The 23,956-nt window shown below is 42.7% G+C and overlaps 1 pseudogene; it reads left to right on the top strand.

The window, feature by feature from the left end:
• Positions 1-16,299: 16,299 nt before the first annotated feature.
• On the top strand, positions 16,300-23,570 carry LOC112604511 (annotated as a pseudogene).
• Positions 23,571-23,956: the final 386 nt, after the last annotated feature.

Here is a 23,956-nt window from a genome sequence, read left to right as displayed (position 1 = left end):
CCTCCCGCCCTCTTCCCATGTCCCCATTTGCCCCTACCCATCAAACCTCCCAGGGCCAGATCCTTTTACAACTGACTGGCACAGCCAATTCACTTCTGGGATTTGATTTCCAAATACTCAACAGCCCCAGTAATTTCAGCAATAATTGCACAGGCAGGCCCAGACCATTCACAGCTGCTGCGTCCAAGATTTTTTTAAAAGGCTTTTAGGGATTTTTTAAAGAATTCCAAACTCGTTTTCTGTTACATTTAGTTCCAAATAATTAGTAAGCCCCATGGCAGACCCTAGAAACCACCAATCATGTGCTGAACACCTGCAGGAGAGAGAGTGGAACACAGAATGCCTTTATGCCAATGTGGCACTTAAGGAAAAGTAACTATGACTAGAAAAGGCGGAGGAGTGGGTTGAGATTCTGAAGTGGGATTCAAAGCAACTTCAGAGGCCATAGAGAAAGAACTCAACTCCCAGATGCAGAGGAACCATCAGAAGAGCTTGTTGAAATGCAGATTCTGGGGCCGGGTGCAGTGGCTCATGCCTGTAATCCTATCACTTTGGGAGGCCAAGGCGAGCGGATTGCCTGAGCTCAGGAGTTCAACACTAGCCTGGGCAACATGGTGAAACCCCATCTCTACTACAATATAAAAAATTAGCCAGGCATGGCAGTGTGCACCTGTAGTCCCAGCTACTTGGTAGGCTGAGGCAGGAGAATCGCTTGACCCCAAGAGGCGGAGGTTGCAGTGAGCCGAGACGCGCCACTGCACTCTAGCCTGGACGACACAGCAAGACTCCATAAAAAAAGAAAGAAAGAGAGAAAGAGAGGAGAGAAAGAGAGAAAGAGAGAAAGAGAGAGAGAAAGAAAGAAAGAAAGAAAGAGAGAGAGAGAGAAAGAAAGAAGGAAAGAAAGGAAGAAAGGAAGAAAGAAAGAAAGAGAAAGAAAATTAATTAACGTTAATTAATGTGTGACTGACTTAGAGCTCATATTCTTCCTAAAGATAAAGTTTTTAAAACAACATCATTGAGGTATAATTGATATACAATAAAATACACCCATTTAAAGTGTGTGATTTGATAAGTTTTCACATATGAATATGCCTGATAAACTAGCCCCACAATCAAGATAATAAACATATCCATCACCCCAAAAGTTTTCTCCTGGCCTTCTATTATCCCTCCCCCTGCAACCACACCCCATCACACCTAGGCAACCACTGATCTGATTTTTATCACTATAAATTATGTTAGATTTTATAGAATTTTATATAAATGGAAGCTTACAATATGTACTGTTTTTTGTCTGGCTTCTTTACTCACCTTAATCATTTTGAGATTCATCCATGTTGCTGCATGTGTCAATAGTTCATTCTTTTTCATTGCTAAGTAGTATTCCACCGCATAGATACTTATTCATTCATCCTTTGATGGACATTTGGGTCGTCTCCAGTTTTTTTTTTTTCTTTTTTCTTTTTTTTGAGATGGGAATCTCGCTCTGTCGCCCAGGCTGGAGTGCAGTGGCACGATCTCGGTTCACTGCAAGGTCGGCCTCCTGGGTTCATGCCATTCTCCCGCCTCAGCCTCTCGAGTAGCTGGGACTACAGGTGCCCGCCACCACGCCCGGCTAATTTTTTTGTATTTTTAGTAGAGACGGGGTTTCACCATGTTAGCCAGGATGGTCTCAATCTCCTGAACTGGTGATCCACCCGCCTCGGCCTCCTAAAGTGCTGGGATTACAGGTGTGAGCCACGGCGCCCGGCCCGTTTACAGTTTTTACTATTACAAATAAAGTGTCTATGAGCATTCATATAAACTCTTTGTATGGATATGTGCTTTCATTTCTCTTAGGTAAATACCTAGGCATGGGATGACTAGATCACATGGTAGGTATATGTTTAAGTTTTTAAGAAACTGCCAAACTGTTTTCCAAAATGACTGTGCCATTTTACACTGGCAATATATGAAAGTTCTAGTTGCTCCATACCCTTGCCAACACTTGATATGGTCGGTATTTTTTTTTTTTTTTTTTTTTTTTGAGATGGAGTCTCACTCTGTCGCCCAGGCTGGAGTGCAGTGGAGCGATCTCGGTTCACTGCAAGCTCCGCCTCCCGGGTTCTCACCATTCTTCTGCCTCAGCCCCCCTAGTAGCTGGGACTACAGGCGCCCGCCAACAGGCCTAGCTAATTTTTTTGTATTTTTAGTAGAGACAGGGTTTCACTGTGTTAGCCAGGATGGTCTCAATCTCCTGACCTCATGATCTGCCCATCTCCGCCTCCCAAAGTGCTGGGATTACAGGCATGAGCCACCATGCCTGGCCGATATGGTCAGTATTTTTTATTTTAATCATTCTAATAGGTAATCAGTAATATTTCATTGTGGCTTTAGTTTGTATTTCCCTAATGAATGACGTTGAGCATCCTCTTATCGCCAATCCATATATTGTCTTTGGTTGAATAGCTGTTCAAATAGTTGTACTATTTGGGGAAGGGGAGATTGTTTTCTTATTATCGACTTTTTTCATGGTTAAATCAGAGGAATAGATTTAATTCACTGTCTTATTAAAGTATTCCATACTTTGTGTCCTTTACTTACCCAAAGACACAAAATTGATACAGAAAATATAAGCAAATGAAAAACTCAAGCGTTTCCCATAGAATAGCTAGAATGTTCACTAAGTTATTTTTTTTTTTTTTTTTTTTTTTTTTTTGAGACGGAGTCTCGTGCTGTGTCACCCAGGCTGGAGTGCAGTGGCGCGATCTCGGCTCACTGCAAGCTCCGCCTCCCAGGTTCAGGCCATTCTCCTGCCTCAGCCTCCGAGTAGCTGGGACTACAGGCGCCCGCCACCACGCCCGGCTAGTTTTTTGTATTTTTAGTAGAGACGGGGTTTCACCATGTTAGCCAGGATGGTCTCGATCTCCTGACCTCGTGATCCGCCCGCCTCGGCCTCCCAAAGTGCTGGGATTACAGGCTTGAGCCACCGCGCCCGGCCTTCACTAAGTTATTAAAAGCTCAAAGATAATTTAAATAAAATGCTTATTTAGATCCAAGAATTGTGCTTGGTTCTGCCTCAAAAAGCTTCATAACCTAAAAAGGAAATAAATATAGGAAAAGAAAGAAAGTTCAAAGTTTTGAATGAATAAAATTAAAGCAAGCTCTAGAAAAGAAATTCTAAATGGAAACAACAACAAAAATCTACTTAAGAGCCAAATATTGTTGGAAACTTAATTCACAATGCAACCGTGTTGCGAGGTAGGACCTTTAAGAGGTGGTTCGGTCATGAGGCCTCTGCCTTCATGAACGGATTAATGCTGTTATGTTTCCCAAATAAAACAGGGTTCCTGATAAAAGGATGATTTTCGTCTTCTTACTTCTCTCTCTCTTTTTCTCCTTCTCGCTCTTTTCCACCCCCTCACACATATACACACATGCTCTCTTACTTTTCCACCTTCTGCCATGGGATGACACAGCAAGAAGGCCCTCACCAGGTGTGAACTCCTCAACCTTGGACTTTCCTGCCTCCAGAACTGGAAGAAATAAATCTCTTTATAAAATTTTTTTAAATAGCCAAATGCTGAACAAAACTGTTCAAAAACAGTAGATTATATACTGTAATTGAATATTATAATGGAGTGCTTTAACATGTGCAATGTAGGCATAAAATATATACTGGTTTTACAAACTATTTCCATTATTTTGTATTCAGCTTGCTTGTAAAATAACTTTTTCTATCTTGAACATCAGACAGTAGTAAAAACCTGACTAAAACTGCCTAGAAAATTACATTAGGTTAAATTATAATGTTTTAATACAGCTAGGCAATCTCCTCTTTATTCCTGAATGACATTTTCACTGAATATAGGATTCTGGGCTGACAGTTCTTTTCATTCAGGACTTGAAAAATGTGTGATGCTTCCTTCTGGCCTCCACAGTTTCTGATGAGAAATTTCTGTCATTCAAATTATTTTCCCTCTCTGTGCAAGGTGTCATTTCTCTCATTCTGTCTCTTGTCTTAGTTTTGCAGAAGTTTGATTATGATGTGCCTTGGCATGGATTTCTTTTCAGTTTATTCTGTTTGAGGTTCATTAGCTTCTTAAATGATGCAATCACAGCTCACCACAACCTCTGCCACCTGGCTCAAGCCAACCTCCCACCTCATCCTCCTGAGTTAGCTGGGACTACAGGCACGCACCACCACACCAGCTCTTTTTGTATTTTTTGTAGAGACGGGAATTTGTCATGTTTCCCAGGCTGGTCTCAAACTCCTGGGCTCAAGCGATCCTCCCACCTCGGCACCCCAAAGTGCTAGTATTAATGGGGTGAACAACCACACCCAGCCTATTTGACTCCTCTTTATATCTTGTGTTTCCCTGCTGAGACATTCTATTTTTTAATTTGTTTTAAGCATGTTTATAACTGCTCATCGAAGCATTTTTATAATGGTTTTTTTTTTAATTTTTGTCAACATCTGTGTCATCTCAACATTGGCATCTGTTGTCTTTTCTCATTCAAGTTGAGATTTTCCTGGTTCTTGACATGATGAGTGATTTTCTATTAATTCGTGGGCTTTGGGGGAATTATGTAAGACTTTAGATCTCATTTAAATTTCCTGTTTTAGCAGGCCCTGTCTGACACTGTGCCAGTCAGGAAAGGGGGTTGCTGCTTCATAATTGCCAGGTGGTTGTGTAAGTCCACAGTCCTCACTTGGCCTCCGTGGACACTCCACTGGGGTAGGGTGTCTCATTACTGCTGGTGAGGGTGAGAATTCCAGGTTCCCACATGGACTTCACTGACATAATCATTGAGAAGGTCATTACAGGGCACATCATGTCAGCAAGGAAGGGTGGGGGCACCTCATTACAGCTGGGTGAGGGGAAAAGCCTAGACTCCTTTTTTATATGGGTCATATTTTTTTACTTCTTCACATACCTGGTAATTTTTGCTTAGATGCTAGACATTGTAAATGTACTTTGTTGGGTGTTAAATATTTTTGGATTCCTATACATATTTTTGAACTTTGCTCTGGGATAAGTTAAACTACTTGGAAACAGTTGGATCCTCAGGTTTTGATTTTATGATTTTTTTTTCAAGGGTGCTGAGAAGTGCTCAGTCTAGGGCTATTATTGCCCACTTCTAAGGCAACGCCCTTCTGTACAAACTACTGAGTGTTCCAGGAATCATGGGACTTTCCAGTCCGGCAGGTGGGAACTGGCACTATTCTCAGCCCTGTGTGAGCACTGAACAGCGTTGCTTCTAATCCTCACAGGTGGTTTCCTCACACACATGTGCTGATTGATACTTAGTTGAACCGATCTTGAGGAGACCCCTGAGGATCTCCTGGGCTCTTTCTGTGCACCTCTCTCCTCTCCATCATCTATCCTGCAAACTCCAGTTGCTTTGGTCTCTCCAGACTCTTATCTCTGTTTCGTCAACTCAGAGCATTTTCCAGGCTCCACCTGGGTTCCACCTTCCTGAACTGTGGCCTAGGAACTTCTTCAGGGCTGTAAGCTGGAGCAGTTGTAAAACTCTCCTCACCTCCCAGGAATCACTGTCGTTTGTTACCTGATGTCCATGTCTTGAAAACCATTCTTTCATATATCTTTATTGTGTTTGGTGGTGTTGTTATTGTTTCAGGCAAGAGGGCAAATCTGAACCTTTTACTCCATCTTGGCCAGAAGCAGAAGTCTTCTAGAGAAATTGTTAACTTTTTTAAAAAAAAAAATAAAACTTTCATAAAAGCTGCAAGAATAGTACAATGAACTTTTACATACATTTAACCTAGATTTACAAATTGTTAATATTTTGTCTCATTTGTTTTATTTCTCTCTAGATAGTTGGATGGATAGATAGATAGATAGATAGATAGATAGATAGATAGATAGATAGATAGATAGATAGATAGATAGATAATCTGCACACATGCACACATTATTGTTGGTTTTGCCTAACCATTTAAGAGTAGGTTGCTGGCCAGCTGTGGTGGCTCACGCCTATAATCCCAGCACTTTGGGAGGCCGAGGCGGGTGGATCATGAGGTCAGGAGATTGAGACCATCCTGGCTAACACGGTGAAACCCCGTCTCTACTAAAAATACAAAAAATTAGCTGGGCATGGTGGCAGGCGCCTGTAGTCCCAGCTATTTGGGAGGCTGAGGCAGGAGCATGGCATGAACCCAGGAGGCGGAGCTTGCAGTGAGCCGGGATAGCGCCACTGCACTCCAGCCTGGGCGACAGAGCAAGACTCCATCTCAAAAAAAAAAGAGTAGGTTGCTGACATCATGCTCCTTAACCCCAAATACTTCAGCATCTGTTTTTTAAGAACAAGGATCCTTTTACATAACTACAGTATAATTAACAAATTTGGAAAATTTAGCATTGATAACAAACTATTATATAATATATAGTCTACATTCAAAGTTTGCTAATGTACTTTATAGTAATTTTTTTCCAACCCAGAATCCAATCTAGGATCATGAAATGCATTTATTGTCAGATACATATTTTTTAAATATATTTTAAAATATAACCCATATGACTTTCTAGTTAGTTAAATATAGGTAGCAGAGGGGTGAGATCCAGCCTTGTTCTGCTTCCAGGTAGCAGAGGAGAGGGAGCGGCCTACCAGGGATCCTGCTTGGTCACTGCCTGTGAAGCCTGCTACCTAATCCCTGCAGTTAGGGTGTCTCCTCTCATCATTTGGCTCCTTGATGAGTGTGAGGTGAAAATCCTCACTCACTGAGAAGTGCTCAGTGGAGTATAAAAACTAATAGAAATGAAATGAAGAGATTTCAAACAAATAGGCAAACTCAGAAGTGAAAATCAATGACACAAAAGTGGTAATGCTATAAAATAAATAAATGCAAAGAGATTAACCGTGAAATATGAGTCAGCAAACCTCGTACAGGCAACCTAGTCCAGTACTGCCTGTGTCAGAAACTTCCCCACCTCTACTCCAGACAACCCATCTGTCCCTACTCTTCCTCCTTGCCACTGCAACCACATTCTTTGGCTTTCGGGAAAAGCTCTAGCTTCAATTGCTGATTCCTGAAATCTGATATCAAGTTCACATCAGATCTCCCTCCCTGATTATGCAGCCAGATCTCCCCTTTATGCATCTCCATGACCCTATGTTTGTCTCACTCATGAGCCACTGATCTGGATCTGCCTGGACCTGAAGTCTTTGTGTTTGTGGGTTCTGAGCCCCTCTAATACCGCAAGCTCCTGTGGAGTCATGGAAAAATTTTAAACCTGTATGAATAACGATAAGTTCTTTGGAGTCAGATCTAGTTTCAAATCCCACTGAATGTACAATCTTAGGCTAGTTTCTAACCTATGAGCCTCAGTTCCCTTATCTGTAAACTGGAAACACAATATCCTATGCAATTATGGTAAAAATTAAATGAATTAAATTATGCAAAGGATTCAGTTCATTGCCTAAAATGTTAAAAAAAATTCAATAACTGTAATTTCTCCTTCTCTTATTCATTTTCTGAATTCCCAAGGCCTAAAATGTGTTACTAGTAATTTAATGCAAATTAAAATGGCTTGTAATTACATGACTAATTCACATTAACCATAATGGAATCAGAAAATATACAAAAGCAAAAAGAAAATAGAGAATAATTAGTAACCCCCAAACACCAAGATACTAGTGTATAAATTGATACATATCTTTTGAAACTTTATAAATGTGCAAATATGGCCAGGCCCAGTGGCTCACACCTATAATCCCAGTGCTTTTGGGAGGCTGAGGCAGGAGGATTGCCTGAGGCCAGGAGTTCAAGACCAGCCTGGACAACAATAGCAAGATCCCATCTCTACAAAAAAATTAAAAATTAGCTGGGCATGGTGACACACATCTGTAGTCCTAGCTACTCAGGAGGCTGAGGCAGGAGGATCACCTGAGCCCATGAGTCAGAGGCGTCAGTGAGCTATTATTGTGCCACTACACTCTAGCCTGAGTGATAGAACAAGACCCTGTTTCTACAAAAATAAAATTTTTTAAAATACTCATTGTAAAATACTGTACATAGTGCTTTATAATCTGTTTTTTATATGATAATATATGACAACATCTTTCACTGACCATAAATAGATTTCTCAATATTATCCATTATGGCTACAGAGTAAACCTGTACAGGGATGTCTCTACTTACTCAACCAATGCCCTATTTGTGAATACTTAGATCATTCGCAATTTTTTCACTATTTCCAAGCAGTTACTGTGATGAACAAGCTTGTAAATCTTTGTTCTTATTCTCAATTAAATTCCTAAGAGTGGAATTGCTAGGATAAAGAAAATGTGAAAATGTTAACACTTTTGAAATACATTGCCTAATTGCTCTCCAGAAAGATGTTATCAAATTATATTCCTCACCTACTCAGGGTATACGGTCATTCTTTTCTTGCCTTTGCCATGGGGAAATGGTATCTAATTGTTATTTTAATTTCCTTTTTTAAAAAATGTAATTTGTATTTAGAAAATGTTGGACTGAATAAATGCACTTCTCTGTCCATCCTGACATCACGCCAAACCATCCTGACATCACGCCACATTTGCAAGCTTTGCCCTTCTAGGGTGAGTGGTCATGAAGAGAAGATGATCCTAATTTGCATGAAACTGATGGACCCTTGGATTGAGGGGCAGGAGGAGGACCAAACGCATAGGAGAACAAAGATATCTGCAGTGTTAGGAGGAACAGAAGAAGAGCAGGGCAAATCGTAGGACTCCAGGGCTAGCAGAAATGAAGGTCAGGATTATGGGGCCGGGCTTGGAGAAGGAGAGAAGATAGGAAGGGACAAATCCAGTGACCATTCAGAAGGCAACTGGGGCTCTGCTAGTGTTGGGAACATTATTGGAGACGTCTGGCTAAGTGTGAATCCCGCCCACATTGGTAGGCAAGTTACAGTTTCCACTTACTCTTGTGTTGGCTCGTTATACAATATTTGTCCCCTAATAATTACTTTTCCTCATTTGCAATTGGTTAGATAATAAAAGTAATAACAATAAACAATTATTGAGCCAGGTGCTATACTCTATATGCATTATCTAATTTGATCATTATAATAACCTCATGAAGTTTACACTAGCCAATTGTGCAGATAAGAAAACAGCCTGAGAGACGTGCATCAATTTGTTCAAGGCCACATAGCTGGTAAGACGGGATCCTAGATGAGAACTCCAACTTTTTTTCAAAGTAACTGCAATATTTCACCAGGGCTGACATCTTTATCCAACCCATGAGTCATACTAGATGCTATTTCAAGTTGAAGGCCAAATAGCCATGAGAAAATAAAGGTAAGACTCTAGTAGCAATTCTACATGGAGAATGAGGAAAAGGAGATCAATAATTCTGCCCCTCTCCACACCCAGTCCTCTCTAGTGACTCATATAAGGCCTCAATTATTCAAACATCTACTTGTTAGAAAAACTTAGCACCTACCTCATGAATTTAATGAATTTAATGTACTTGACTCTTTGGAGATTTGACACTCATTTAGGCCCAAAAAACCAACCTATTTCCTGATTTACACATCCTGTGTCCGGAGCTGCGCGCCCCGGCCATAGCAAATAATAATTAATGATTAAACGCCTGAGCTCTATTCCTTTCCACCTTCTACCTCCTCCCTAGATTTGTTGTTTCTCTTTTGTATCAATACCTCATAAAAGATGGCGCTCTTCCTGTTTTTTCTTCACCTGTTTTTCCCCCCCACCCCCGTGCCTCGAAAATTGTTACTTTGTAGCGCAGGCACCATCCTGCGCCCGGGAAAATTACCAACTGACAGCGCAGGCGCAACATGACGTTGGACCAGAGAAACCAATACCTACTTGGTCACGCCCTCTGCGTTGAGATCATCTCCGCCTCTGGCCCAACCCCTTCCCCTCCAAGTGTATATAAGGCACTGCATTACCGCCATTAAACGAGACTTGATCAGAGCACTGTCTTGTCTCCATTTCTCGTGTCTCTTGTCCCCCAAATTCCCACTCCCTCCTCCAGGGCCTGCTTCGACGATCCCACGGGCCGGGATAATCCTGCCTACCTTCTCCCCTGTGCAGTCTAATCTAAAATGGGTACTAGGAACTCAGTCTTCTCAAGCCCTACTTTGCACCTGGCTACCATCCCCAAGGTTCATGTCTGTGTTCTTTGGGGCTTCTCTAACACAGACCACAAGTGGGGCTTGGCTGCATCTCTAGAGTACAGGTACAAACTCAAAGCCTTAAGAAAGAGATGCAGGAGGACCCTCCTATTGGCAGCTCCTGGTGGTTAACAGGGCAATCTGTGGCCCCCTTGGATTTTCATGCTACAAAGATTTGGAAGTAGAAGATGTTACTGAGTCTGCAGGAGTTGGTTCCTACTGAGTCCAAAGCCTGAGCTTGACCTGAAAGACTTGTTTCCTCTCCAGCCAATTTGACCAGGTCGTGTGGGGGTCCGCTGAAGCTATTGCGATTATTTTTCTGCGCCTGTTACAGCATCTCCCCATGACAGCCTCTTCCTGGAAAAGGCCAAGATTAGTGTTTCATTTTGACCCATTGCAACACAAACTGCTTCCCAGCAGCTAATGGGAGGGAAGGATGGAAGAAAACTTGCTTCACTATTTCCCGGCTAAGTTCCACCCCCTTCAGGAGACTTTTCCAGATCACTCCTGCCAACAAGTCCTTGAGCTGCATCCCTTCCTGCTCCCCAGCTTCTCTGACCTTCTAGAACATTGCTTGTTTCCATGTACATAGTAATGCCTTGTTTGTTCTACCACCAAAATTGGCATGTGAATGCTGTCTTGTTTCCTTAACCAAAATGTGCATTTCTGGAGGGCTGGGACTATATTTTAAGATTTTTTTTGTATCTTCTCCCAGCTCAGAAGATGATGTCATGGTCCCAGATCACTCTACTTAAAAACTCCAAATGAATCATCTCCTTTCCTCCAATCTGTAATATGATTTATTTTGTTCAATATATGACCCCCCAATAGAAGGTTAGCTTCAGAAATGTAGGGATTTTCACCTGTTTTGCTCACCAATTTTTCTTCAGCATTTAGAGCAACGCCTAACATATAGTAAATGCTCAATAAATACATGCTGAATTAAAGGATTAATTCAGAAAGAATTATGAAATGAACCACCAATATCTATGGGGAAATGACCCTTTTCCATTTCAACTTTTCAATGAGTATCTTACATGTTTCTCTTTATGTATTTCAGGATAATTTATTTAGGCTCCCAAATCAGTTTCATTTTTTACTTTATTTCTAGCTCAGAATATCCTAAGATAAAGCATTACTACCAGTAGTTAACTGAGCTTTTACTATGCATCAGTGACTATACATATTCTCATTTAGTCAACACCCCCTCCCCTAGGTTGATCTATGAATCTTCTGGAAAGTAAGTAACTTCCCTAGTCTCACAAGCAGTAAGTGGCAAAGCTAGGGTGTGAACCCAGGCCACTGATCATCAATCTGCTTTCCTGCCTGAACGGAATCCAGGTTTCTAGGATTCCCCTTGATCTTCCTTCCCCTGCAGTCCTCAGGCCCTAATTAGATGAGACCAGCCTTTTGATGAGAGACCAGGTCTGGAGATGCCCAGGAAGAGTTCAAGGTCCACTAGTAACCAAAGAACTAGCATAGACTAAGTTTATGGAAGAAAAAGAAACGAAAACAACAGTTTCTGATTGACAAAGTTGCTTCGTTGCTTCATTAGATGCTGATGAACAATTTTAGCTGTACCATAAACATGAACTGAATGGAGATAACTGCAGATAGAACAGGTTTCAGGGCAGAGGAAGGAGTTAAGTTTTCGTTATCTTGAATTTGAGATGTCACTTCAACACTCAAGAGCAGATGTTCCATAAACAGCTCTCAATAGTCTGAAGTTCAAGCAAGAGGGCTAGAGATATAAATTGGGGAGTTGACATCATCATGAGAGCTTGTTAAAAGCAAATGCCTCAGAGCTGCCAAACTTACCTCCTGGCTGTCAGGTCCCTAATCCTGATGATTGTGTTAAATGTTTTTGAGAGGCTCGGAAGAGCCATGGAGAGATTTCAGTGTTCCCCAAATTGCTACAGCTGCGGCATTATGAGGCTCAAGTTTACCACAATGCCCTTCTCATGGGGTCCCACTGGAACTCCATGAGTGTATGTGTGATCAATTGCAATTGTTCAGTGGCTGTAATGGTTGACCTCTGGGATTACCTTTTTCCTGGGCTTCCAGGCTGCCCAAGGCACTTGTAAATGGACACATTCTTTTTAGATAGGTTAAAGCTGTACTTCAGGCCTGGGATCCAACTTGCTTCTTTTCAGTGACTTTGCATATCTCTGAACTGAAACAAGTGACACAGATTTCATAGTGTGATATGAGGATCCTCCAATTTCTTTTCTTTTCGTACTTTGGGCACAGCATGTACCACTTCACCAACTACTCAGTCAATATGCATCTCACGCCTGCCCCTAGCTGTGAAGATAGAGGTTACAAACAATGAGAGGTGCTGAGGTTGGGGGAGGGACTCACAGAGCACGGCGAGAGCTCAGAGCAACTGACATGGGGTATCTGGAAAGTACTGACTGAATGAAAAGATGTTTTTAGCAGCATTGCAAACACAGCTGAGGTTGGAAATCATAAATTTGTTCTGGAACCAGTCAACCTGGCTGTGGAATTTTTTCTAGCTGAGTTCAACTGGAGAAAATAAATGGTAGGGCTGATTCAGGACTGGGAGATGGCCTGACAGGTGTGCAGGGAGAGCAAGGTGGGAGTCACTGATGAGAATGTAGGTGAAATAGCCAGTGGGTCCCAGCCTGGGTAAAGAAGGAAGGGAAACCCAGAAGGAACTGATAAACAGTGTCCCATCTCAGATAGGCTGCTGGTGAACCAGCGATCACCTCAATAGGATGGAGTGTGGGGGAATCCAGTAAAGGCAAGGCCAGAACAATGGAGACCAGTGCAGCTGACACCCCCGTGCCCGGTCCAGCTCAGTAAACTCAACAGCCTCATCGTGTCCCACAAGCAAGGCAGCTGGGGTGCTACACATTCCCCTCTGGCTAAGCCATACCCCACCCATCAGAGATCTCCAAATATCAGGGGCTGCTGAAGGCTGAGTGTCCCAGGAATGATTCAGAACCTCCAGCTGAATCTCTCCAATTTCATGTTTTACTAGAATGACACTGGGGTGTCTCACAGCATCAAAGGAATAACTGAAGAATTAAGCTTCAAGAAAGCAGGAACCAGGAAATCTCCAGAGACCTCAAGTACTAGAACCAGGAACTGAAACACCATTAGAACTGTCTCTTCACCTTTCTTCTGTCCTTTGTTCTGCATGTTACCTTCACTTTCTCTTACTAAAGAAAGTTAAGAACATGGTCTCTGGAACCAGTGCCTGAGATTTGAATCCTAGCTCTGCTCTTCCAACTGAAGGACCTTGAGCAAGTTACTTACCCTCTCTGTGCCTCAGTTTTTTTATGGAGATAACACTAGTGCCTACTTTGTATGATTGCTTGAGGAATAAATGATTTAATACTTCTAAAGCACTTGGAAGAATCCCTCCCACATCCCCAGGCTCTGTCTTATCTAAGAGAAGAGTTTGGACAACAAGAGTACTAATCAGCAATCTAGCCTGCAAGACTGAAGATAATAAACTGAGGTCCCATTCAGGCCAAGGGTTGGATCCAATGCCATGGATGGGGTGGGGGGCAGCAGGAGCCATGGTGCTACTCAGGGTCAGGCAGGAGACATATCATTTAGTGAGGAGCAGGGGAATCTATTCCAAAATGTGGTATTTATTCTCAGACCCTTACTCTACCATTGCTCCCTTTACTGGCAACAGATGACCTCATCTACTACGTCAAGGCAAAACTGGGCATCTTGCCCTCCACCCTACCCCTACATTCATTCAGAGATGTCTGCTCTGAAGCCCATCCACATGCTTTTCCTCCCGCTCTGTGAATCATCTGTTCTCTCTGAAGATTATTTAAGATTATTTAAGAATAATTTCCTCCACTGTCCTTTCGTGCCCGCAATGCTCTTCCTCAAGACCACCTTAGCCGTGGTGTTCTTCCCACTCTCCGCATATCTTCCACCCACTCTCTGCATATCTTCCACCTCATCCTCCTCCTGGCCCTTCCATTAGCATTGAAACAAGATCAGGTCTCTCCCACCCTGATCACAAATGGCACTCCTTTGACTCCACCTTCCCAGCTAGCATCTCAAAAAGTTGTCTTCACTCCCTGCCTCCACTTCTCCCCTCCCATTCTCTCCTCAGCCCTATGTTCTCGAGTTCTCATTCTCACTTCTCCTGAGAAGCTGACAAATGCCTGGGCCTCCGCTATATTAGACATCACCGCTATCCCTATTTTGAACACTCTCCTCCCTGAGTTTCTATGGTAACATTCTCTTGGTCATTCCTCTGCCTCTCTGACAGCTCCTTCTCTATGTCTCTTGTGTGCTCCTCTATCTTCCTCCACCTACCCTTGAACAATCCATCTTCCCCCAGGTTCCACCCTCTCTTCATCTTACAGTTTCCATAGGTGACCTCAACTACCTTCAACCACCTCCAACATGAGCTAAGGATTCTCAAATCTATAGCCATTATCTTAGTCCTCCCTCTGAACGTCAGATTTATCCAACAGCCTATGTGGCATCTTCACTTGGAGGTCCCCCTGAGGCATTGCAAACTCAGCATGTGGGTGTAGGGGATAGTTCCTGAAACCATATCATGTGGAGGATGACTGAAAACCTAGGAGGTATCTGATCCACAGAGGTGACTCAGATGGGTTATGGTAGTAAAGTGAACCACAGTCTGGGTCAACTGGGAAAGGAGCTGGAGATATTCTGTGTGTACCCCAAAGGGTGACATGAGGACAAATGTTTGGAAAATTGGAAGAGACAGATTTCAGCTGAACCTAAAGAAGACCCTTTGGAAGTCAGAGTGGCTCAAAGGTAAACTTGGCTACCTTGTAAGTTACCTCAGTTATTGACAGCATTAAAGCACCAGGCTTTAAACTCCTTCAGTGAGACAGGGCACAGTGGCTCACACCTGTAGTCCCAATACTTTGGGAGGCCAAGGCAACAGGATCACATGAGGCCAGGAGTTAGGGACTAGGCTGGGCAACATGGTGAGACGCCATCTCTACAAAAAAATAATAATAATAATCCCTCAAACTTTAGGAGCCTGTGATTCTGTGAGAAAGCAAAATGGAGCTTATGCAAATTTGACCAAATACAGTGAAACCTGGTACTACTACTGCTTATTAATTGGGCATTGGTTTGCTGGTGGGGGCTCTGACCCTCTGAAGTGGAAATAACAACAGGGATGTTTTAGGATACCTGAGAGAAGAGAAGAAATTGAATACACTCTCAAGTGGGAAGGACTGATAGTCAAAGGAAAACTCACCATGGCATGACTTTCTTGGAGGTATTTGTACTTAGTTATATTTGTAAGGAACCCCTCAGTGGATATGGATTTGGCATGACTCGTATTACAGTAGGGCCTTTGTGCTAAGGTTCTGTTTCAACGAACCTAACCAGATATCCTTTGAGGCAGGGCCCCTGAATCTGGGTGGAGTAAAATGGCCTGACAACCAGGCTGGGAAGGACTTTTTGTGACTGAGTCTACAGATACCTCTGCCTTCTAAGTAGAAAACAGAAGACAAGCATTGCTGTCTGGAAAAGGATAGCTCCCACTGACAGCCAGCTCCATGCACATCTATATGACAATGTACCCCAACTCTATGACAGCTCCATCCCTGCCCATCCCTGGGCCATCCCATCCCATAATATGTATCATACTTATATTTTCTTTCTATGAGGCTCCTACAACCTCTGCTTCCTTTCTCTCCATTTAAAACCTTCTTATGAACAGATTTCTCTGACTTGCTTCTAGCTTTTTTGTATCTTGATTTTCCAGCTCTGCCTAGTCCCTTTGGATTGATGATTTAACTGGATTCTTTCCCATAGAATCACCCTTAGACCTAGGACCTATGTTTTAGAGGGTTCTTCTTTGGGGAAATCTATGGTCCCTAAGGGATGTGCCCATCGGGAGTCCAAACTTCCTTCTGGGTCATATTGCAGGTAACTGGGACCCTGGAATTTCCTGTCCAAACAGTCCTTATCCTGATTCCAGGGCCTGGACAAGCAGCTTCTCTGGGTCTGAAGAGGGGACCTTGCTGCCTGTGAGTGAACTCCCAGGCCTGAGGCGTGGCTGAGGGCAGTGCACAGGGCTTTTTGAGATGCAGGATGGAGCCAGGGCCAGGAAGAGAAGTGGGAATACTGGGGGCTGGGATCCTCTGTTTGTACTCCTGCCCTGGCCCGGCTAATCCTAGAGGTTCCAGGTATGAAGATGAATGAGGTCCAGTCGCTGGCCCAAAGGAACATCAAGAACACAAGTAAACCAGGGATCAAAGTTGAACTAAAGATTGTTTCTTTCTTCTGTCTAAAGCCCAGAGCCTGGAGCAGCCTTCAATGTGCTGCTCTCTACTCCCTCTGAATGACCTGCACCTCCCCAGCAGGAGGCAACCCCACCTCAAAGTGTTGCCCTCTCAAAATGCTCTCCAGTTCATCAAGACCCCAATCTTACAACTGGGGCTCATCTCAGAAGAGGAAGAGGGCAGTAAGACGGTGCTATCTCTTCCCTCTCTGCCCCAGCTTCTTCATCTATCAAGTGGAAGTCATAACTGCCCCCTCACTTCCCCAGGATTACTTTGAGGATAAAATTAGAGTTGATCACCTGATTGCCCAACATTCGAGGCTATTCTAAGCAACCGCCTCTCAAAGAGTAGTGCAAGAAAGAGCTAATCTGGGGTTACAGACACTGATACTCTGGACTATACATTGAGCTCTAGCCGTGCCAAGTTCTTGAGTCAATGCTGGTTTTCCATGTCACCCAGCATGCCTCAGGACTAATGCCCCCCAGTATGTACTCAACAGATGAAAGAATTTAATCTTAGTCCAAGCAGACTATAACCTGGGAAGACAGATCTCCAACAAGGGCTTACTCTAGCTGTGGGGAGACAGGCACACTTCTACTCTGTTCATGAAAATGCAAAATGGTACAGGCCTTTGGGAAAGTATTTTGGTAATATTCATCAGAAGTACACACGCAATTACTCTTTGACCTTGCAAATCCATTTCTGGGAATCCACAGATATACATTCTTATGAGATGACGTATGTACAAAGTTAGTTATGACACCACAGGTTGTAACAGCAAAATATTAGAAATAGCCCCAGGCACCATAAATAGAGATTAGTTAAATATACTGTGATGCAGCCTTACAACACAATACCTTAAAACAGAACAAGGACACTTTTTATGCATTGATGTGGAAGGATCTCCTTGATATATTGTTTATGTAAAAAATAATGGAAATAAGAATGCATTTTAACATTTTAATTTTTTCTTTCTTTTCTAAAAATATTTTTTATTTCCATTGGTTTTTGGGGAACAGATGGTGTTTGGTTACATGAGTAAGTTCTTTAGTGGTGATTTGTGAGATTTTGGTGTACCCATCACCTGAGCAGTATACACTGAACCCAATTTGTAGTTTTTTGTAATCCTTCACCCCCTTCCCACATTTTTATATTTGATTGTATTTTCACAAAGAAACACTAGAAGTGTACAGAAGAAATTAGTAAGCGAGGCAGGCCGGGCACATTGGCTCATGGCTGTAATCTCAGCACTTTGGGAGGCCGAGGCGGGTGGATCACCTGAGGTCAAGAGTTTGAGACCAGCCTGGCCAACATGGTGAAACCCCATCTCTACTAAAAGTGCAAAAAAATTGGCTGGGAGTGGTGGCATGCACCTGTAGTCCCAGCTACTTGGGAGACTAAGGCACGAGGATCGCTTGAACCTGGGTGGTGGAGGTTGCAGTAAGCCAAGATCACACCACTGTACTCCAGCCTAAGTGAAAGAGTGAGACTCCGTCTCAATTTAAAAAGAAAAGAAAAGAAAAAAAAAAGAGGCAGGAGAGAGGTTTTTCAGTATACAAACATATATATATTTTAAACGTAAATATTTTAACTTTGCAAAAAAGAAATTAATAAAGATTTTTTCAAAATCACTTCAGAATGCCTTCTAAATGGGCAAAGAGTGCTGAACTAGGTGGCAGAGGTTCAGATTCGATCTTGGGTGGGGCCCTGTATGCTCTCAGTCCCTTACAGCCCTGCTCTTCTATAAATAAGATATTTTCCTGGATCGCACCCTGTGTTATATTACTGCTCCCTTCTGTGCCCTTTCGTTTGTACAGACAGTATCAAATTGACTGAGCATGATTGGCACCAACTACAGGAGAATTCCCGGCATCTCACAATTCATATCTGGTTACTTCCTGCTCTTGGATTATATTTGTCAATTGTCCATGCCGTGTACTTTTCTCTTAGACTTTATTCAGAGGCTTTTAAATTTGCACTTTAACTTGGATTAGTCCTTTTAGAAAGCAATTTGGTCATATAAAAGGTAACTCATTTACTCTTTTGAAAGAGTTTAATACAGCATCCTGTTTATTGGGGGATTACCCTCTATATGACAAAGTCCAGTTATTTTATTCACTGATTTGGAATTACTTCTATTGAGGGTTGTAGGGATGAGGGAGTAGGGATAACAGAAATCCATGGGTAGAGGACATGGAAGATGAGGTCAGCCAACTGCTCTGCTGCGTTTGGGGAAAAAAGGGCAAGGCTAAGGATGACAAAAAACCAGACAGGGGAGTGCTCTATGCAGAACAGAAGCATTGTTGTGCTCTGAGGTTGTGCAAAGGAGATCATTGAGTGAGAAGCATGGAGACAGAGGCTGAAGGCTCAAGGAGGATAGAGGAGCTCTACGAGTATAAGACACCAACTCTGCAATTGAGTCTGCTCCCAGCTACTCGGGAGGCAACTCGACTCTCACATCTGGCTGGGTGTCTGATGCTGGTGTTGACAGTGTTGGTATAACCTGCTGAGACACCCAGAGATCCCAGCACAACAATTTTCCTCTTTTCATTCCTTGAAAACCATTTTTGTTCAAAAACAAAATTTCATATTAAAAAATTAATTCTCAACCCAGCTATCACACTCCTCAGTATCTACCGAAAGGAGTTGAAAACATATCCACACAAACACCTGCACATGTATGTTTATAACAGCTTCATTCGTAATTGCCAAAACCTGGAAGCAACCAAGATGTCTTTTGGGAGGCGAGAGGATAAATAAACTGTGGCACATCCAGACAATAGAATATTATTCAGCACTAAAAAGAAACAGGCTATCAAGCCTTGAAAAGGCATAAAGTCACCTTAAATGCATTACTAAGTGGAAGAAGCCAATCTTAATAGGCTACATACTCTATGATTCCAACTATATAATGTTCTTTTCTTTTTTTTTTTTTTGGACAGAGTTTCCCTCTGTCATCCAGGCTGGAGTACAATGGTGCGATCTTAGCTCATTACAACCTCGGCCTCCTGGGTTCAAGTGATTCTCGTGCCTCAGCCTCCCAAGTAGCTGGGATTACAGGCATGCGCCACCATACCCCACTAATTTTTGTATTCTTAGTAGAGACAGGGTTTTGCCATGTTGGCCAGGCTGGTCTCAAACTCCTGGCCTCAAGTGATTCTCCCACCTTGGCCCCTCAGAGTGCTGGGATTACAGGCATGAGCCATCGCATCCAGCCATTCCAACTATAAAACATTCTTCTGGAAAAGGCGAAGACAATAAAAAGATTAGTTGTTGTCAGGGACTAGCAGGGAGGGAGGGATGAATAAGTGTAGTATGGATGATTTTTAGGGCAATGAAACTACTTAGTATGATATTATAATGGTGGATACATATCATTATACGTTTGTCCGAACCCATAGAATGTACACCACCAAGAGTGAATCCTCATGTAAACTATGGACTCTGGGTGATAATGGACTTTGGGTGATAATGATGTGTCAATGTAGGTTCATCAATTTTAACAAATATACAACTTTGGTGAAGGACGTTGATAATGGGGAAGCCTATGCAACTGCCTCCTATATGAGGGCAGAGGGTTAATGGAAAATCTCTGTACCTTCCTCTCAATTTTACTGTGAACCTGAAACTACTCTACAAAATAAAGTATGTTTTTTTAATTCCAATTACTCTCACCCAAACACAATTCTTTTTTTTTTCTCTGTGTTTACTTCCAGGCCCTGATCATAAAAACTTATTGTTCCAGAAATAGAATAATTCTGTAGGTAGATTTCTGATATCTTCATTTAATATTACTTTATAAACCTGTGGCCTGAAAGCCTTCACAATGATTATTTTAATGACTGAATAATGTTCCATTGCATAGATACACTGTAATTTAGTTAACCATTTCCCTATTATGTTAAAGTTTCTTATATATTTAGCTTTCCTATCCTCAAAAAAATTTCTTTAAAATGAATTGTCAGCACTAGGCGAGGTGGCTCACATCTATAATCCCAGCACTTTGGGAGGCTGAGGACAGGCATTTGGCACCAGCCTGGGCAACATGGCAAAACCTCATCTCTATAAAAAATACAGAAATTAGCCGGGCATGATGGTGTGCACCTGTCGTACCAGCTACTTGGGAGGCTAAGGTGGGAGGATCGCTTGAGCCTGAGAGGTAGAAGCTGCAGTGAGCCAAGATTGTGCCACTGCACTGCAGCCTGGGCAACAGAGCAAGACACTGTCTCAAAAAATAGAAAAAAAAAAAAAAAAAAAGAATTCTCCAGGGAAGGGAAGCATAACTAGGTTAAAGTATATGAACATGGCAGATGTTTTCATTACTTTCTTACTTTATATCTTTCTTGAATTTATCCTATCTTCAGCCATGAAGTTTACTAGGACATTTAGGCAGAGCATCTTTTTGTTTCTTGGCCATCATTTGGGATCAAGATTTCATTTTTTAATGTATTTTAATAAGCTTTTTACACCTCTGACTTAAGCTATCATAACCATTATCTTTATTTTAAAAGTAATGCTATCACATTGATTCATTTAATCCACTGTATTTTTAAGTTCTTTTCTGAAATTTTTCATTGCTATCTATCAATTTTTTTATCATTTTTTTCTGTAGCCTTCGTTCTTACAAAGTTATTCCTCCACAATAGAAATGAATACTCTAATCTTTGCTAGTTTTTCCACAACTTGATTTAGAGGTTTAATAAGCTTACAGATAGGGAGTTTAATTTGGTGTGTGGTGTGTGGCCCCCAGAAAGAGTAAACTAATCTTGACTGATTGATTGTATTTATTTCACAACGTATAAGTCCCTACCCTGGGAAGTCAGTTTGGTCGCATTATCCCATGGGAGCAGTTCTTTATAGGTTAACCAGTCAATGTACATATTGCTTGGCAAGACTAGGCTTCAGCTTGTCCAGCATGAGTCTTGACTTACACTTCCATATTCCCTACAGAAAGTAGCCCCATGCTTTCCACCTGACAGATGTTCCACAAGTCTTTGTTAATTTTACCTGATTGGCATCAAAAAGAGCAACACAGAGCTGTTATTTAAAAGAATAAGCCAGAAACTGAATGGTATTGTTTTTAACTATTAGGACATGTCGCCACGCATCAGTCTTTCCCAGCTCATTGTTAGCTGGAAATGACTGGGAACGGGAACGTTGGGGGTAAATACTGGATGGGTGTGGCTAATAAAGAGGATATGGCTGTGGAGCAGATAGACTTGGCTTCAAACTCTGCATTTACTACTTTCTAACTGGGGACCTTGAGCAAACTGAGCTCTGGGTTCCTCATTTTGTAAAAAGAGTTCAAAAGAGCTCTTGGTGTGGTTGAAATGAGAGTTCGAAATAATATACTCAGAGCACCTGCCAAGGTGTCTGGCCCCAAGCTGCTCAGTGTCTAACAATGATTATCACCTTCCTTGCTTCCATCATGTGCTGGAAAATCTAAGTGCATTAAAAAAAAAAATGAGAGACTGAAGGATGTGAATCCCTATGAGAAAGCATTAATATCAAGAAGGAAGCATAAAAGGTATGAAAGAAGCACGCACACACACATTCACACACACCCACACACACATGCAACAATTCCAAGCTCAACTGTCTTGGCTGCATATGTTTTATCAAACATAGGAATATATTACAGCGAAGTTGTCTAAACTCTTGTTTATCTGAGTCCATCAGAGTTTATCTGTAAGTAATCTATCTCTAAAAGGCTGAAAGCTTTCCAGTTCATTCTAACACAGCAGTCCCATTTCTGGGAATTTATTTTAAAGTATATCCACACACCTACAAAATAATGGATTTATAGGGTTACTTACTGCAGCAGAAGACTGGAAACACCTCAAATATCTATCACTAGGGAACTGGTTGAATAAATAAACTATGGACACAACCACACAAAGGAACATTCTGTAGCTATAAAAAAAAAAAATATGAGGAAACACCCCATGAACTGATAGAGGACAATTTCCTTGATTTACGGTTAAAAAGAGCAGGTGGAGCACAGGTTATAAAACATGCTACCTTTTCTGCAATATTTTCAACAGTAGCAACTTCCCCTTCCCGATCTGCAAAACCACCAACACAGGGCTGACCTTAGGAACCAACGCGGCTTCAGCACTAGGACATTCACGGGCTAAAGAAGAAAAACTATACCATCATCTTACTGGCTGCTTAGGAAGATATTTGACATAATTCAGCATCCATCCTATCCTCTTAAAAGAAAAATATAAAACCCTATTAGTGTTTTAGAGGTAATGCAAAGACTCCCTCTGTATTACAAACCTATTAGAAACCAAGAGGAAGTGTGAAAAACGATGCTGAAATACTAAATGCGCGCTATAAAATCAGGTTCAAGTCAAGAATGAGTTCTGTCTGGGCCAGTTCTGGAAGTTCCAGCCAACATGCTGAAATAAGAAAAAGGAGAAAAAAACAAATGTATTATTTTCAAATGATGTGATGTTAATCAATGGAACGTTAGTTAAAATAAGAAATATCAAGCAGGGCGGCCGCGGGGGACAAAGGGCGGGCGGATCGGCGGGGAGGGGGCGGGGCGCGGCAGGCCAGGCCCCGGGCTCCGCAAGCTGCAGCTGCCCCCGGGCGCCCCCGCCGGCGCCCTCGCCGCGGAGCAGCGCGGAGCGGAGCCTGCGAGTTAACCCGAGCCAGCCGGCGGGCGTCCCGGAGGCGGCGGCGCAGCACGGCGGGGGGCGCGGCGTCGGTGGCCCCGGTCCCCAGGCCGGGCAGTGGCGGCCCAGGACCACGCGTCTACTTGCAGAGCCCCCCCCGGGGCCGCAGGAAAGGGCCCGGGCGGCACGGACGATGAGGGCCCAGTGAGGCGCCCAGGGAAGGTCACCGTCCAGTATGACCTCAAGGAACTACGGAAGCGCCTCAACCTAGAGGAGCGGATCCTGGAGCAGCTTACGTGCCTCTACGACTGCCAGGAAGAGGAGATCCCAGAACTGGAGATTGATGTGGATGAGCTCCTGGACAAGGAGAGTGATGATGCCCGGGCTGCTGGTTGACTGTTACAAACCCACAGAGGCCTTCACCTCTGGCCTCCTGGGCAAGATCCGGGGCATGCAGAAGCTGAGCACACCCCAGAAGAAGTGAGGGTCCCCGACCCAGGCGAACGGTGGCTCCCACAGGACAATCGCTGCCCCCCGAACTCGTAGCAACAGCAATACCGGCGGACCCTGCGGCCAGGCCTGGTGCCATGAGCAGGGCTCCTCGTGCCCCTGGCCTAGGAGTCTCTTCCCCTGACCCCTCAGTTTTCCACTTTTGGGGTTTTTTTATTGTTATTAAACTGATGGGACTTTTTGTGTTTTTATATTGACTCTGCAGCGGGGTCCCGTTAATAAAGCTAGGAGATGCCTTTGGTGCAAAAAAAAAAAAAGAAAAAAGAAAAAAAAAGAAATATCAAGCAATAGAATCCTACTGCAGGATGATGATATAGAATAACATTTTATGGTGGAAAAGTATCCAAGATATAGTATCAAATGGAAGAAGCAGTTTACAAAATAGTATCATACTATGTTTAGTTAAAGTATCTATTTATATCCCCATGTT

Source organism: Theropithecus gelada, chromosome 13 (assembly GCF_003255815.1).
Source record: "Theropithecus gelada isolate Dixy chromosome 13, Tgel_1.0, whole genome shotgun sequence".
Taxonomy (NCBI): Eukaryota; Metazoa; Chordata; class Mammalia; order Primates; family Cercopithecidae; genus Theropithecus; species Theropithecus gelada.
The sequence above is the reverse complement of the archived record's forward strand: the minus strand, read 5'-3'. Positions and strand labels throughout refer to the sequence as shown.